At 53.1% G+C, this 15,271-nt stretch overlaps 1 protein-coding gene and 1 non-coding gene across 2 annotated transcripts in view; one reads left to right on the forward strand and one right to left on the reverse strand.

Annotated features, from left to right (window-relative positions):
- Nucleotides 1-15,271, forward strand: part of EFNA3 (ephrin-A3) — a 93,978-nt gene that overhangs the window by 42,142 nt on the left and 36,565 nt on the right. The window lies entirely within an intron of this gene.
- TRNAT-UGU lies at nt 5,643-5,714 on the reverse strand. Its single transcript has one exon. It is a non-coding gene; the product is annotated as a tRNA-Thr (tRNA).

The raw sequence follows: 15,271 nt of genomic DNA on the forward strand, positions 1-15,271 counted from the left end.
CATATCGTTTATCTGGGTTTGTTGTGCAGTAATACTTTGAGTCACTATAGACATATGTTCCTTGAAATTATTCAGCTGTTCCAGCAGAGGGCGCATATATTCCACTATAGACTTTGCCACCTCGCTGGTAGCTTCCGGTTTTGGGCTCTCAGTCCCTTTCGCTTTCAAAAGTTTTTCTCTATCCTTCTTCCCCGCCATCTTTATCGTTTGTTTACTTTCGCAATTTTTTAAAAAGTCTCTGAATGTGCGCTTGACCGCTTAGATTCGCTTTGGTAAGTACTTCTAGGCAGTTTCCTTCGCGTTTTCTTCTGCTCCCCCCCTCAATCGCTCAAAAGTTCATGTGCATGGGAGGCGTCCCTCCCCCACTCGCCTTTTTCCAGTTTGGTGGGGTGGGGAGCTATCTTTTTCCCTTTAATAAACGCTTCAAAACTGACTCACGTTCATAATTGGTTGTTCGACCTTGCTTTCAACTTTCATTTCTGTCGCTCGATCTCCTACGCTTGCTCCGGTCAGCGTCACTAAGTCCATTCGGTCTCACAGCACGGAGAACCGTCGGAACGAAGAGGCGCCTCAATTCTCCGGCATTCCGCCCTCAAAGAGGCAACCTCTTATAAGTTCCATGGCCAGGGTCCCTTCGCCGGGCCCCTGGGGGGGTAAGCGAGCCTGCGCACCCCCTCCTTCGGCTGGAACGCAGCTTCACCCCCGGGAGGTCCGGAAGGTGAGTCTGCTAGTGCGCCGCCATCAACCGGAAGTCCAGCCATGTATAGAATCTTGACCATATATTCTGGAATTTTTCTTCTTGTTGTCCTCTCAAAATGAAGCCTTCTCAAGGCGGCTTTGTCGTTTCTCTGCCGGAAGAGGGAGGTTAAAGTTCTGCATCTGAATTCCGCCCACTTGCCGAATTCCGCAGCCCTTCAGTTTATGCAAATGCAGCCGCTATGCGTTTCTTGCGTCAGTCCTGCTGCTGTTGCAAATGCGGCAGGAGGGGACGGATCCCTTTCCCAATCCCTGGAAACCCTCAGCCGTCCCTTTGGTTTCTGAGACTTCGGCACTGCTTGCCTCAAGCACTCTTCACATTGGGGTCACCGTGAGGACTAGAAACTTACTTTTTCAAAAAGTCAAAACCCCAAATTCTGCCCCCGAATACCCATCTCTGCTTCCCTGGGGCTGCCCTGGGCCCCATAACTCATGTTGGAGGCAGTGGCTCTGTTCCTATACTTGGGGATACCATGCCAAGATAGGGAAGGCAGCGGATTGGGTAAGAACAGGATCCTGAGACCCAGCTGAGAGCCAGTTTGGTGTAGTGGTTAGGGGCGTGGGCTCTAATCTGGGAGAACCGGGTTTGATTCCCCACTCCTTCACATGCAGCTGCTGGTGTGACCCTGAGTCAGTCACAAGTTCTCTCAGAGCTTTTCCCTCAAGAGCGGTCCTTGAAAGAGCTCTCTCAGCCCCACCTACCTCACAAGGTGTCTGTTGTGGGGAGGGGGAGGGAAAGGAGATTGTAAGCCGCTCTGAGACTTCTTCAGGTGGTGAAGGGCAGGGTATAAATAATAATTCTTCTTATTCTCCTCCTCCTCCTCCTCCTCCCCCTCCTCCTCCTTCTTCCTCTTTCCTCCTTATTCTATCTGTTCCCTGCTGAGTGGCAGGGCTTTTGAATGCCAATAAAGGTAATTGGACTTGGGTCACGGCTTTACTAGTATCCGGCTCTGAAGACCTAAATCTGTACTAACAAAGAAGAGTGTCTTTTGAACATGGGCAGAGTGTCTTTTCTCTCCCCTGTTCTTATTTAATTTATTTTATTCATCTCCACCCTGCTTTTCTCCCCCACGGGGACCCGAAGTAGCTTACTCCGTTCTCCTCTCCGCCATTTTATCCTCACAACAACCCTGCGAGGTAGGTTAGCTTAGCAGCCAACCTCTGTGCACAAACCCGTCTCGGATCATACCATGTCGTCACAGGGAGTGTGTTATTTTTGGCTTTGACCGCTGTGGGGACAGGAAGAGAGGCCGGGGAGGGGTTTGCTAGCAGGGAGTCTGAACTCGCGTCCCGGGCTCCTTTCATGAATGAGTCCTCAGTGCCACTGTTTAGCCGCAGGGCGTCGGAAACTGCAGCGTCGTTCTCCGGGTCACGTGCAGAGTTAATTTCCCTCACTGCCGAGTGATCCCAGCCCTGCCTTGCACATGAGAACTTGGAAGGAGGAGGGCGGTACTTTGGTGGGGAGGGTGTGCACTCTGGCACCTCTTTGTGGCTGCTCTTTTAGAAATTACGCACAGCTCAGCACCTGTTGCCAGCAAAGAGGTGTGGGAGGGGGGCTCTGCTCCTTGTTTTGCGCAGGGGAAGAATGTGGCAGGCCCCGGGGGCGAGGTGGTTCCCCAAAAACCTGGCCTGTGAGTCACGGCGTCATCATTGTTTTGTGACTGGGCGTCTCTGGGGAGCAAGGTGGAAAAAATGGCAAAGGAAGAAAGGAAAGGGGGGCACCACTGAGCCCCAATACCTATTTGGAATGCTGGCTTCCTGATCATTTTAACCGTAATCCCCAGGGAAGGTACCTTCTGAGCATGTAAAGAGTGCTTTCCCTCCTTTTTTTGTGAGGAGGGGAAGGGAAAGGAGTTTGTAAGCCGCTCTGAGACACCTTTGGGTAGTGAAGGGCGGGATATAAATCCAATCTCTTCTGTTCTTCTTCTTTTACCTCACAGGGTGTCTGTTGTGGGGAGGGGAAGGGAAAGGAGTTTGTAAGCCGCTCTGAGACACCTTTGGGTAGTGAAGGGCGGGGTATAAACCCAATCTCTTCTTCTTCTTCTTTACCTCACAGGGTGTCTGTTGTGGGGAGGGGAAGGGAAAGGAGTTTGTAAGCCGCTCTGAGACACCTTTGGGTAGTGAAGGGCGGGGTATAAACCCAATCTCCTCTTCTTCTTCTTTACCTCACAGGGTGTCTGTTGTGGGGAGGGGAAGGGGAAGGAGTTTGTGAGCCGCTCTGAGACACCTTTGGGTAGTGAAAGGCGGGGTATAAATCCAATCTCTTCTTCTCTTCTTTTTTCTCTTGAATGCTGTTGGCCGTAAGGACATAAACACATGCTGGATTCAGTGTTCCCTCTAAGCTGAGTTAGTGTGAGCTAGTTCACAGTTTTTTAGCATCCGGCTCAGGCTTTTTTGTCTGGACAGCTCCAGAGCAGACTAATGTATGCAGCAGCCAAATCGCTCACTCACAACTTTAATGCCAGTAGCTCACAAAGTCAAATTTTTGCTCACAAGACTCCACAGCTCAGAGGGAGCATATTGGCTGGATCCATCCAACAATTCTTTTCCTCTAATTCAACATCCTGTCTCCTTGCAGTGGCTGCACATGTGCTTCTAAGAAGACCACGAGCGGGGCATGAAGCCAAGTGTTCTTCCCCCCTCTGGCAGCCAGCATTCAGAGGTACACTGCGCCTGAACCTGGAGGTCTAGGTTTTATATATAATTGCTCTTGGTAAACCTCCCGAAATCTGTCAAACCCTCTTGTAAACCCATCCAGGCTGCTGTTATATCATGTGGCAGTGAGTTCCGCTGGAGTGCATTTGGTGGTGAGCTGTGGGTTTGCCAGGTCGGAAGAGGACATGGCTTCCAAGCAGGGGCGAGCCCCAGCACTTTTCGTTTAAAAAAATTACCTACTTCAAGGGTCCCCAACCAGTTTGGTGTAGTGGTTAGGAGCGCAGACTCTAATCTGGGAGGACCGGGTTTGATTCCCCACTCCTCCATATGCAGCTGCTGGCGTGACCTTGGGTCAGTCACAAGTTCTCTCAGAGCTGTTCTCTCCAGGGTAGTCCTCGAGAGAGCTCTCTCAGCTCCACCTACCTCACTGTTGTGTCTGTTGTGGGGAGGGGAAGGGGATTGTAAACCGCTCTGAGACTCCCCCCACGCCGTGGGCATGTGTGGAAGTCTGACGTGACATGGTGGGGGCAGCAACAAAATGGCTGCCACAGGAGGCGGAGCCAGCCACAAAAGGCGGAGCCAGCTCCCCCCCAGTCACACAGTGCAGGGCCTTGTGCTGTGGTGGCCCCTGCGGCCAAAGCAACATTAAAAAAAAAAAATCTGCACAGCCAATGAAATCTCCCAACAGCCAATCAGAAGCCTTGCTGGGCAAAAGCCTCAACCGGACCCTTCCTAAAAACACTTGGCGGGCGCCAGAAAGATGTTGGCAAATGCTTTGTGCCCACGGGCACCAGGTTGGGGACCCTGATCTACTGTGTCTGTTGGGGAGGAGGGTGTTGGCGTTGAGTGCTGAATAGCTCAGTGTGCTTGCGTGTTGGGGAGGGGGACTGAGCTCCAAGCAGAGGAGAGGAGGAGTAGAGATTGGGTGGATGCGCATAAGCAGAATAGGGGAGGGGCACATGGCTGGAGCTGGAGCGGGCAGGGGTGCCGGGTCTGGGCAGACCCAACTGGCGTTCAAGCTGTAGAAAGTGCCGCCACCAAGGGTGGGCCACGCTCCCTCTAGCTGTACGGGCCTCTAATTGAGTTGCCAGCTACAGATTGATCGTTTAATTAAAACTCAATTAAAAATCCCATTGATCTTGTTAGCCAAAGCAGGGAAAGTTCGGGCTTTGCCGGGGATTTGCCGACTGGGCCGTTGGGGGGGGGACGACACGTTCAAGAAAAGGGGGGTCTAATTATTTTCCCCTCCTGACAGGTTTCCTACCCGCTGCCCTCCAAAGAGGGGTGGCAGAAATATTGCGTGCACACACCAACCTCTTTACCATCTCCCCGTCCACATCCGTCTTTGAAGCCATAAACGCATGACTAGTTTATGGTCGCGAGGCCGAGCTTCGTGGGTATTCGCTGGCAGTTTGAGGCTGGTGTCTTTGTGGGTGTCCCCCCCCCCTCCAAGAACATCGCTCGCGACTAATACAGAAAATAATTCCAATTAAAAATGGAGATAGGCGCTGCGAAGAAGATTACGAAAGTTATTAATACGCAGGGTGCTAACCTGCCCACTTCTATAGACTTCTGTTATTCTGGAACATTAGCAGGGTTGAGAGAGAGGGGTTCTTCTCTCCAGTGGCAAAAGCGTCCTTATTTGGTCGCCTGGAGTGGATTCAGTCCACCATAGGTGGACGCAGGAAGCTTCCTTATACTGAACCAGACCATGGGTCCCATCCAAGTCAGCATTGTCTACTCAGACTGGCAGCAGCCCTCCAGGGTCTCTGGCGGAGGTCTTTCACCTCACCTGCTGCACGATACTTTTAACTGGGGATGCCGGGGATTGAACCTGGGATCTTCTGCATGCTAAGCAGAGGCTCTGCCGCTGAAGAAGAAGAGCTTGCATTTATACCCTGCCCTTCACTGCCCGAAGGAGTCTCAGAGCAGCTTACTATCTCCTTCCCTTCCCCTCCCCACAACAGACACACTATGAGGTAGGTGGGGCTTTTTTGAGAGAACTTGTGACTGACCCAAGGTCACACCAGCAGCTGCATGTGGAGGGGTGGGGGATCAAACCCAGTCCTCCCAGATTAGAGTCTGCACTCCTAACCACTGCACCAAACTGAGCCAGAGGCCCTCTCCACCCTGGATCCATCAAGGTCATTGTTGTCTACTCAGACTGGCAGCGGCTCTCCAGGGTCTCAGGCAGAGGTCTTTCCCATCACCTACTGCCCGGTCCTTTGAAGTGGAGATGCCGGGGATTGAACCAGGGACCTTCTGCACACAAAGCAGAGGCTCTTCCACTGAGCCACGGCCCCCACAAAAACACACACAAAGCTGCCTTGTACTGAATCGATCCATCAGTCCATCAAGGTCAGCATTGTCCAGTCAGACTAGCAGCAGCTGTCCAGGGTTTCACAAAGAGGTCTTTTGCATCATCTATTGCCTGGTCCTTTTCAAGTGGAGATGCCAGGGATTGTACGGGGCGTGGGGGGGGGGGGGTTCCGCAGTCCCAGAGGGGGCTCTGTCACAAAGCCCCCCCCCCCGGCAAAAGGAGATGGGTTCCTTCTAAGCGTGCACGCAAACTTCAGCAAGTCCGATTTGTTAGAAGTCATTCCCCCACACACACACCGCTCAGCTGTGGGCACGTCTCGAGTCCTCTGCTTCAGTTCCCTCAGTCTGTAAAACTGGGACAGCATCATAGAATCATAGAGTTGGAAGGGACCTCCAGGGTCATCTAGTCCAACCCCCGTCCCGCCTGATAGGGTCGTTGTGCGAAATGGCGCGCTGCGTCTTCCATATGTTTGTGATAGCGCTGTGCTGTCGGGGGGGGGGGGGAAGAACCTCATGTGGTATAGACTTCTGCCGCTCAAGGATCTCTGCTTCTTTTTGCATAAATCTTTCCTGGGGGGGGGTGAGTAACTGTCACCCCATTTTGGAATCTGCCCCTTTGTGTCCCCCCCCCCCAAGTCCTTGAAACATCTCAGAAGGAGGGCGACCTGAGCATATGAACGAGAGGAAGGTATCCTCCTCCGGCTTTCTTTTTCCTTCCCACCTGTAGCAATTAAGAGGAGGAAGAAGAAGCAAACAAATTGTCTTGGCTCGCTTGCAGTGAGCAAAAAATCACCGTAGGTGGACAGGCAGGGGCACGCATAGGCAGCTTTCCCGTTAGGCAGTAAATGGCACAGATCCGGGCAAGCCAGCGAGAGGAAGTGTGGCTCTTAACAAGTTTTGTGGGTATTTGCAAGGGTACTCTTGACTCCTGAGCCGTTTCCCATCCCCGACGGCAGGGCCTGCACACACACACACACCCGCCACTGTCTGTGCGGCTACACTCGCTGTCGGGGAAGAAAGTGTAAAATCAATGAGCTGTTTTGTTCTCCGCCGATCGATAGTCTCCCGATGCACTAAGGCAGAGTTGGAACGCCGGCCCCGTACGGCCAGCTTCCCGACGGGGGTCAGGGGCTCCGCTGAGCTGGTATTGTCCAGGACGGCATTACATCTTTGGTGCAATCATGTGGGCTGTACGTTTTTGCAATCCCGGCCGCCCTCCGTCTCGAAAATGCATCTGGTGGAGCTTGCGAAAGGCACAGCGGACGGGCGGTTCGCGGCACTTAAGAGTCTGACTCGCCAGGAGGGGTTGCTTACTGTTTAAATCGCCCGAGCCCTTTTGCTTTGAAACACAGGTTGCCAGCAGGGTCTTGCTGTTAATGGCTCTCGGCAACCTGTGGTCAACTTTGCAAACTCATTCTGTAGTTTTGTGGGCGTTGCGAGGCCCTCGCCAGATTGGGGGGTGCATGTGTCTTAGGTCGTTCTGAGTAGCTCGGCGCTGACGGCTGTTAAGAGAGGGTCTGCCGTCAGAAGGGTGGCAGAGGGGGAGAGACTCGAACTCAGGGTCTCCTGGGGTCAGGCCCAATATTCTGGTCCTCGTACGGCCAAGCAAAGAAACCCAAATATGGTCCAGATCAATCTCGTCTAGTTTGCTCTCTCAGTTACTGCTGAATGAAATGCCACTTCATAGGGTGTGCGCTTGGCCTGTGGAACTCACAGCCACTGGATTCAGATGATTCCCCTGCCTTTTATAGGGGGGATCAGAACGTTTTGTGATATGAAGCATCTGCAGTATAAGGTAGAATGGTGCTCTAGTTTCTATTATATGTGTAATGCCCAGGGCTATTTTTGGGCAGGAACGCACAGGAACAGAGTTCCGGCTGGCTCCCAAGTTGGCCACGCCCAGCAGGAACTCATTAGCATAATAGGCCACACCCAACAGCAGAAACTCATTAGGATTGGCTACATTAGGGGTGTGTGGCCTAACATGCAAAGGAGTTCCTGCTACAAAAAAAGGCCCTGGGTTTTGACAACAAACAAGGTAAACAGAATAACAAGCAAAAGGTGGGTATGGCTGGATGACCACAGTTCTGGTAACATGTGGGTGCGGCCTAATGTGCTAATGAACTGTGCTGTCAGGGGTGTGGCCTAATATGCTAATGAGTTCCTGCTGTTGGGTGTGGCCTATTATGCTAATGAGTTCCTGCTGGGCTTTTTCTACAAAAAGATCCCTGGTAATGCCCCCCTCCCACCCCATATCTTGGGATAATTCCTCCCCCCCCAGGTGACAGAACTGGGGATCGAGAATCAACACACCAGAAAAGAGTCTGGCTGAAAACCAGGCCTCACTCCAGTTCTGTGGGCTCTTCTACTTCCCGGGAACATCAGAGGAAGGCCTCGGCCTCTCTGCCCAGTTGTTGGCTCTCCAGAGGAACTGGTTGGCCACTGTGTGAGACAGGAGGCTGGACTAGATGGACCCTCACTGGTCTGACCCAGCAGGGGCTCTTCTGATGTTCTTATGAGGGGAAGGCCTCGGCCTCTCTGCCCTGTTGTTGGCCCTCCAGAGGAACTGGTTGGCCACTTTGTGAGATGTGATGCTGGACTAGATGGACCCTCACTGGTCTGACCCAGCAGGGCTCTTCTGAGGTTCTTATGAGGGGAAGGCCTCGGCCTCCAGAGCAACTGGTTGAAGCCACTGTGTGAGACAGGCTGCTGAACTGGATGGACCCTCACTGGTCTGGTTCAGCCGGGCTCTTTTTATGCTCAGCAGTGGCCTAGAACCGTGCCTCCTGTGCCAGTCAAGGCACCCATGCCACGCAGATTAGACAACAGCAAAGATAATATTTCACGTAGCTACAGCTCCTTCCAGTGCCCCAAGTGCTTCCCATAGATAATCACGCCAACAGCCCTGTGCTGTAGGCCAGGACTATCATTTCCCTTTTCGGGAGACGAGGCTGGCCTGATAGATTCTGAAGCACTGTCTCTCCGACTGCCAGATGTCAACGTCTGCTAATGGGGGAAAGGATATTCCCAGCATGCCTTGCTTCTGAACCGCCCGAGGCATTTGATTGGCCATCCTCAGTAGATGGAATTCCGAACCGAACTGCACTGCCGGCCTCATGCAGCCGTGTTTGGACAGTGCCCTGTTCCCCCTGTTTCTGTGGCATGTACCCCCATTCCTACCGGGTTCTGCCATCCACCGCATCCAGCAGTTCTGTGGCCTGGCGTGGCCCGGCCTCCCCGCCCCTCCATATCCATTGCTCGCCACGGCTCACACCAGGTGGTCTGGCCAGCCATGCGACGCTGGTCCCACATTTAGCCTGGCAGATGGGCTGCCAAATGCCTCCCTCCCCACACCCTTTTCTGCTGCTGCCGCCGCCGCTTGCCAGGTAATCTGGGGCACGGTCAGTGCCGGGGCTCCTGAGCGCCGTGCCTAGGATGCGCTCGTAGCAGTTCCACCGGGGGGAAATCCATCTGCCCGGCTCCGACAGGATGATGGAAGGTGCCACTACCCTGAAAGCGCTGTTCTAAAAACTCAGTCGTGCAGAAGGGATGCAGCTCAGCTCTGCCTTGGCACTTAACCCTCCCCGCGCCAGCTGACAGCGGAGGGCAGGGGTGGCCGTGGAGGCATCCGGGAGAGGCCCGTTTTCTGGGGAAAAAAGGCTGATTTCTTCCTCGGCTTCCCCCCTCCCCAGCAAAAGCAGCTGCCTCCGAATGACGAACGTAAGAACATCAGAAGAGCCCTGCTGGATCAGATCAGTGAGGCTCCATCTAGTCCAGCATCCTGTCTCACACAGTGGCCTCAGCCAGTTCCTCTGGAGGGCCAACCACAGGGCAGAGAGGCCGAGGCCTTCCCCTCATATGAACATCAGAAGAGCCCTGCTGGGTCAGACCAGTGAGGGTCCATCTAGTCCAGCATCCTATCTCACACAGTGGCCTCAGCCAGTTCCTCTGGAGGGCCCACAACAGGGCAGAGAGGCCGAGGCCTTCCCCTCATATGAACATCAGAAGAGCCCTGCTGGGTCAGACCAGTGAGGGTCCATCTAGTCCAGCATCCTGTCTCACACAGTGGCCTCAGCCAGTTCCTCTGGAGGGCCAACAACAGGGCATAGAGGCTGAGGCCTTCCCCTCAGAAGAACTAAGAAGAGCCCTGCTGGATCAGACCAGTGAGGGTCCATCTAGTCCAGCATCCTGTCTCACACAGTGGCCTCAGCCAGTTCCTCTGGAGGGCCAACAACAGGGCATAGAGGCTGAGGCCTTCCCCTCAGAAGAACTAAGAAGAGCCCTGCTGGATCAGACCAGTGAGGGTCCATCTAGTCCAGCATCCTGCCTCACACAGTGGCCCCAACCAGTTCCTCTGGAGGGCCAACAACAGGGCAGAGAGGCCGAGGCCTTCCCCTCATAAGAACATCAGAAGAGCCCTGCTGGGTCAGACCAGTGAGGGTCCATCTAGTCCAGCATCCCCACTCACACAGTGACCTCAACCAGTTCCTCTGGAGGGCCAACAACAGGGCATAGAGGCTGAGGCCTTCCCCTCAGAAGAACTAAGAAGAGCCCTGCTGGATCAGACCAGTGAGGGTCCATCTAGTCCAGCATCCTGCCTCACACAGTGGCCCCAACCAGTTCCTCTGGAGGGCCAACAACAGGGCAGAGAGGCCGAGGCCTTCCCCTCATAAGAACATCAGAAGAGCCCTGCTGGGTCAGACCAGTGAGGGTCCATCTAGTCCAGCATCCCCACTCACACAGTGACCTCAACCAGTTCCTCTGGAGGGTCAACTATAGGGCAGAGAGGCTGAGGCCTTCCCTTGATGTTGCTTCCTGGCTCTGGGATTCAGAGGTTTAGTTCCTCTGAATGTGGAGGTTCCCCATCGTCTCCATGGTTAGTAGCCGCTGAGAGACCTCTCCACGAATCTATCTAGTCCCCTTTTAAAGCTCTTTATCCCTGTGGCCATCACTCCATCCTCTGGCAGCGAATTCCACATTTTAATCATTCTCTGTGTAAAGTAGTGTTTCCTTTTGTCTGTCCTGAACCTACTGCCCGTCAGCTTCATTGGATGCTCTCGAGTTCTAGTATTGTGGGAGGGGGAGGGAAAGTTCTCTTTGTCAACTCCCTCCACCCCATGCTTAATTTGATAAGCATCTGTCGTGTCCCCTCTTAGTGTCTAAACTGAAAAGTCCCAGATTCTTCAGCCTGTCTTCATCGGGAAAGGCGCTCCAACCCCTTAATCATCTTGGTTGCCCTCCTTTTGTACTTTGTCCAGCTCTGCACTTTCCTTTTCGAGATACAGTGAGCAGAACTGTACACAGCATTCCAAACAAGGCCGCGCCACAGATCTACACAGGGGCATTACAATATCGGCCGTTTTGTTCTCAGTCCCTTTCCTAATAATCTTGATGACAGCTGGACACCAAGAAATACAGGAGAAAAGAGGAGCGATTTCTTGTTTAGCTGCGGTCCGTAGAAGCAGCTCCGGTTCCGTTTGGCCCTCCAGCGGCGTCTTCCTCCTTGGGGCAGAAGGAAGCCCGGCATGCAAGGCTGGGGGACTCAAACTCAGCTCAAGGCTGGAGCATCTGATTTTAAAGCCCTGCGGCAATCGTTGCTCAGCGATTAGAGAGAAGCGCTTGGCACATGCTCAGAGGTCCCCTTGTCATCTTAAGTTCTTCCACCGGTAATTCTAATTCGTGCACGAGGCAGAATCCATTGCTTTTCCCAAGGAGATCCCAAACTTCCACAGCCGTTAATCTCCGTATCCTTTCGTATCTCTCGTAATACTTTCCGCGCGCACAGTTGTTTATTGAATAACAAGCTGACCCCAATGCTTCCTCTAAGCTGTGGAGTCTCGCGAGCAAAAATTCTACTTTGTGAGCTACCGGCATTAAAGTTGTGAGTGAGCCATTTGGCTACTGCGTAAATTAGTTTGCTCTGGAGCCGTCCTTCCTGAGTTAAGGCAAAAATGTGTGAGCTGGAGGCTAAAAAACCGTGAGCTCGCTCACACTAACTCAGCTTAGAGGGAACACTGGCTGACACCCCTTCCTTGAAGAGCTTACCCCAGGAAGAGATAACCCCAGGAAGATCAAGACCAGTAGGGTCTAAGAGACTCGATAGCCACCCGGGAACACCCGGGTGCGAATCTCGCTTTGGCCACAAGTCATCTGGTGGCTTTGGGTGAGAGATGATTTTTTTTGTCTCTTTAGCCATTCCCCACCCCCATCTGAAATATGGGAATGCTAGCATCAATCTACCTTAGAGGTCTGTTCTAAGAATTCTTTAGCAAAAGTGGGTGAAAAAGCTTTGTACTCTCTGAAACGGTACATAAATATGAAATAGAGGAAGAATAATTGGCTTTTATACTCTGCTTTACTCTGCTCTAACAAGTCTCAAAGCGACTTGCAGTCGCCTTCCTCTCCCCACAACAGGCACCCTGTGAGGGAGGTGGGGCTGAGAGAGTCCTGAGAGAACTGGGACTGGCCCGAGGTCACCCAGCAGGCCTCATGCGTCTCAAAGCAGCTTACAATCAATGCTCCCTCTAAGCTGTGGAGTCCTGTGAGCAAAAATTCTACTTTGCGAGCTACTAGCATTAAAGTTGTGGGCGAGCAATTTGGCTGCTGCCTAAATTAGTTTGCTCTAGAGCCCTCCTTCCTGAGCTAAGACAAAAATATGTGAGCTGGAAGCTAAAAAAACTGAGCTAGCTCACGCTAACTCAGCTTAGAGGGAACATTGCTTACAATCACCTTCCCTCCCTTTCCCCACAACAGGCACTTGGTGAGGTAGGTGGGCCTGAGAGAGTTCTGAGAGAACTTGTGACTGACCCAAGGTCACCCAGCTGGCTGCATGTGGAGGAGGAGTGGGGAACCAAACCCGGTTCTCCAGATTAGAGCCTGCTGCTCTTAACCACTACACCAGGGTGACTCTCACCACACTGGAAATCTTGTCTGGAGGGCCCAGGTGTGCCCTCTAACGTTATAAACACCTGCTTATCTTTACAAACATACCAATGATAGTTTTATAGAGTGACTTCTCCCCCCCCCCCCCCGCAGCGCGACGCCCCCCCCCCACCCCCCACCTTCCGTTTGACTTCCCCCCCCCCCGGCAAATACTTGCGCTTTCCTGAGCATATGCAAAATGCGTTTCCCTTTTTAATCCTTAACAGCAGCCCTGGAAGGTAGGTCAGACTGATGTCTCGTTTTTCTAAGGGGAGGAGGAACTGAGGCAGGCTGGCTGCCCAAAACAGGGGTGAGTTCCAGGCAAGGTGAACCTTGAACCGAGCGCATTCCGGTTGTGACCAAGGCATTTTTCGTCACGCGCCTGAGCTCTCTCTTCCAAACGGAAGTCTGCCTGCCGGTCTCCATCTTCTTCTCTTCCCCCCAGCTCTGCTGCAGAGTCCGGGAGGGAATTGCACAATGCAGAAAGCGGAGGCAAAGTGAGTTATGGCTGCCCGATGTGTCCTCCGTGCGGCTTCCAGGCAGCTGAGCACGGATGGTACATTATGCGCACTGGTCCAGGGTCTGGTGGGGGCCACCGCTCTGCTGTTGGTGCGGCGGGGGGGGGGGTGCCCTGTCCACGAACCTCTCGCGGAAGTGCATTGAGCCGCTTTGTGGCTCATGTGCGCATGTTCATGGCACCGAGTGTGAACGAGGCGCTGCAGGGCGAATCGCCACGGACATCAGTGCGCACTGGAGGCGACCCCGTGTTTGGTTGATTGTGATGATGTTACAGATGTACGTGGCCTGTCTCAAGGAGCTGACGCTATTTTGACAGGAGGGAAAGGGAAAGGCAAGGTGTGGGTATAGCAAAGAGGCAGACTGTGTCGTTTTGGATTGGCCCTAATAAAAATGGTATTACGTGGCTTTGGTTTCTCCTTCTGGGTTTTGCGTGGGCTGATATAGCTGGTTGCAACTCTTATAGCAAGAAAATACTAGATTCAGTCGTACCTACAAGGAGCTACTGTGGTTAGTATGTTCAGCTAGGACCTGAAAGATTTGGGTTAAAATTCGTTGCTGTGGAATGTGGTGCGGTGACCAGCCGATCTCTCTCAGCTGTGCCTACCTCACAGGGGTGTTGTGAGGATAGGAGAAGGAAGAGATTGGATTTATACCTCAACCCTTCACTACCCAAAGGAGTCTCAGAGCAGCTTACAAACTCCTTTCCCTTCCTCTCCCCTCCCCACAACAGACACCCTTTGAGGTAGGTGGGGCAGAGAGAGCTCTTTCGAGCTCTTGAGAGAACAACTCTGAAATAACTTGTGACTGACCCAAGGTCACACCAGCAGCTGCATGTGGAGTGGGGAAATCAAACCAGGCTTTCCCAGTTTAGTGTCCGCGCTCCTAACCACTACACCAAACTGGAAGGAAGGAAAGCCATATACACAACCAGGGCCGGCTCACTCACTAGGTGAATTAGGCCTTCGCCTAGAGCGCGCCAGCCCTTAGGGGCTCCAAACTGCCCTCACCAAAAGCCCCTTGCCATTGCATTTCCACAGCTGGGTGACCCCCGCCGCTGCCGCCCACTGCCTCTTTGGCCGGCTAACTTTGGCCTGCCCCCTCAGCTTCCCAGTGGAGTGTGAGCGCTTCAATCCTTGGAAGAAGGTTAGCAGAAAAATGTATTTATTTCCTTCATTTGTAGGTTGCTTTCTTCTCAATGGGGACCCGAAATGGCTTACGGCATTCTCCTCTCCTCCCATTTATCTTCACAACAGCCCTGTGAGGTAGGTTAGGCTGAGGGCATAGGAGGTCACCTAGCGAGCTTCCTTGCAAGAGTGAGGATTCGAACGTGAGTCTCAGATTCTGGACAAACACTCCTAACTGCTACACCACACTACTGCTAGATGAATAGACTGTAGCATGTTCCAGCAGGTTATGTTTTTCAGTGTGATCTCAAGAGGCCAGTGTGAATCCCATCGTGCAAAAAATAATAATAATCAGAATCAAGGATCCTCCAAGTTGTAGCATTTGCTTTTTGGCCACAATTCATCTGGTGCCAGTTTGGTGCAGTGATTAAGAGCGGCGGACTCAAATCTGGAGAACCGGGTTTGATTCCCCACTTCTCCACATGCAGCCAGATGGGTGACCTTGGGTCAGTCACAGTTCTCTCAGAGCTGTTGTCTCAGGAGCAGTTCTCTCAGGGCTCTCTCAGCCCCGCCTACCTCACAGGGTGTCTGTTGTGGGGAGGGGAAGGGAAAGGAGTTTGTAAGCGTTCTGAGACTCCGAGTGAAGGGTGGGGGGTATAAATCCTCCCTCCCTCCCTCCCTCACAAGATTGTAGTCCTCATGTCTCCCAGATGTATCTGTTGCACTGGGGGGGTGGGAGGAATGGCGGAACCCAGAGGCGGGGGTGTGTGGGGTGGAATGGGATTTCCGCAGCCCTTTGGCTCTTTGCCGCCTTTTCCCCGTCATGCAGACTGAATCAGGTTGCGCCCAGTTGTGTAGTTCCAGTGAACGGCTTTTGTTCGAAGGAGTTGCGCGGGGTGTCGCTGGGGCTTTGCTTCGCCAACAGCGAGAACTCTTGGGATGTTTCTCGCCCGTTTGGAAACAGAGAGAAATAGGCA

Source organism: Gekko japonicus, unplaced genomic scaffold (genome assembly GCF_001447785.1).
Source record: "Gekko japonicus isolate JY-2015 unplaced genomic scaffold, Gekko_japonicus_V1.1 scaffold25, whole genome shotgun sequence".
Lineage (NCBI taxonomy): Eukaryota > Metazoa > Chordata > Lepidosauria > Squamata > Gekkonidae > Gekko > Gekko japonicus.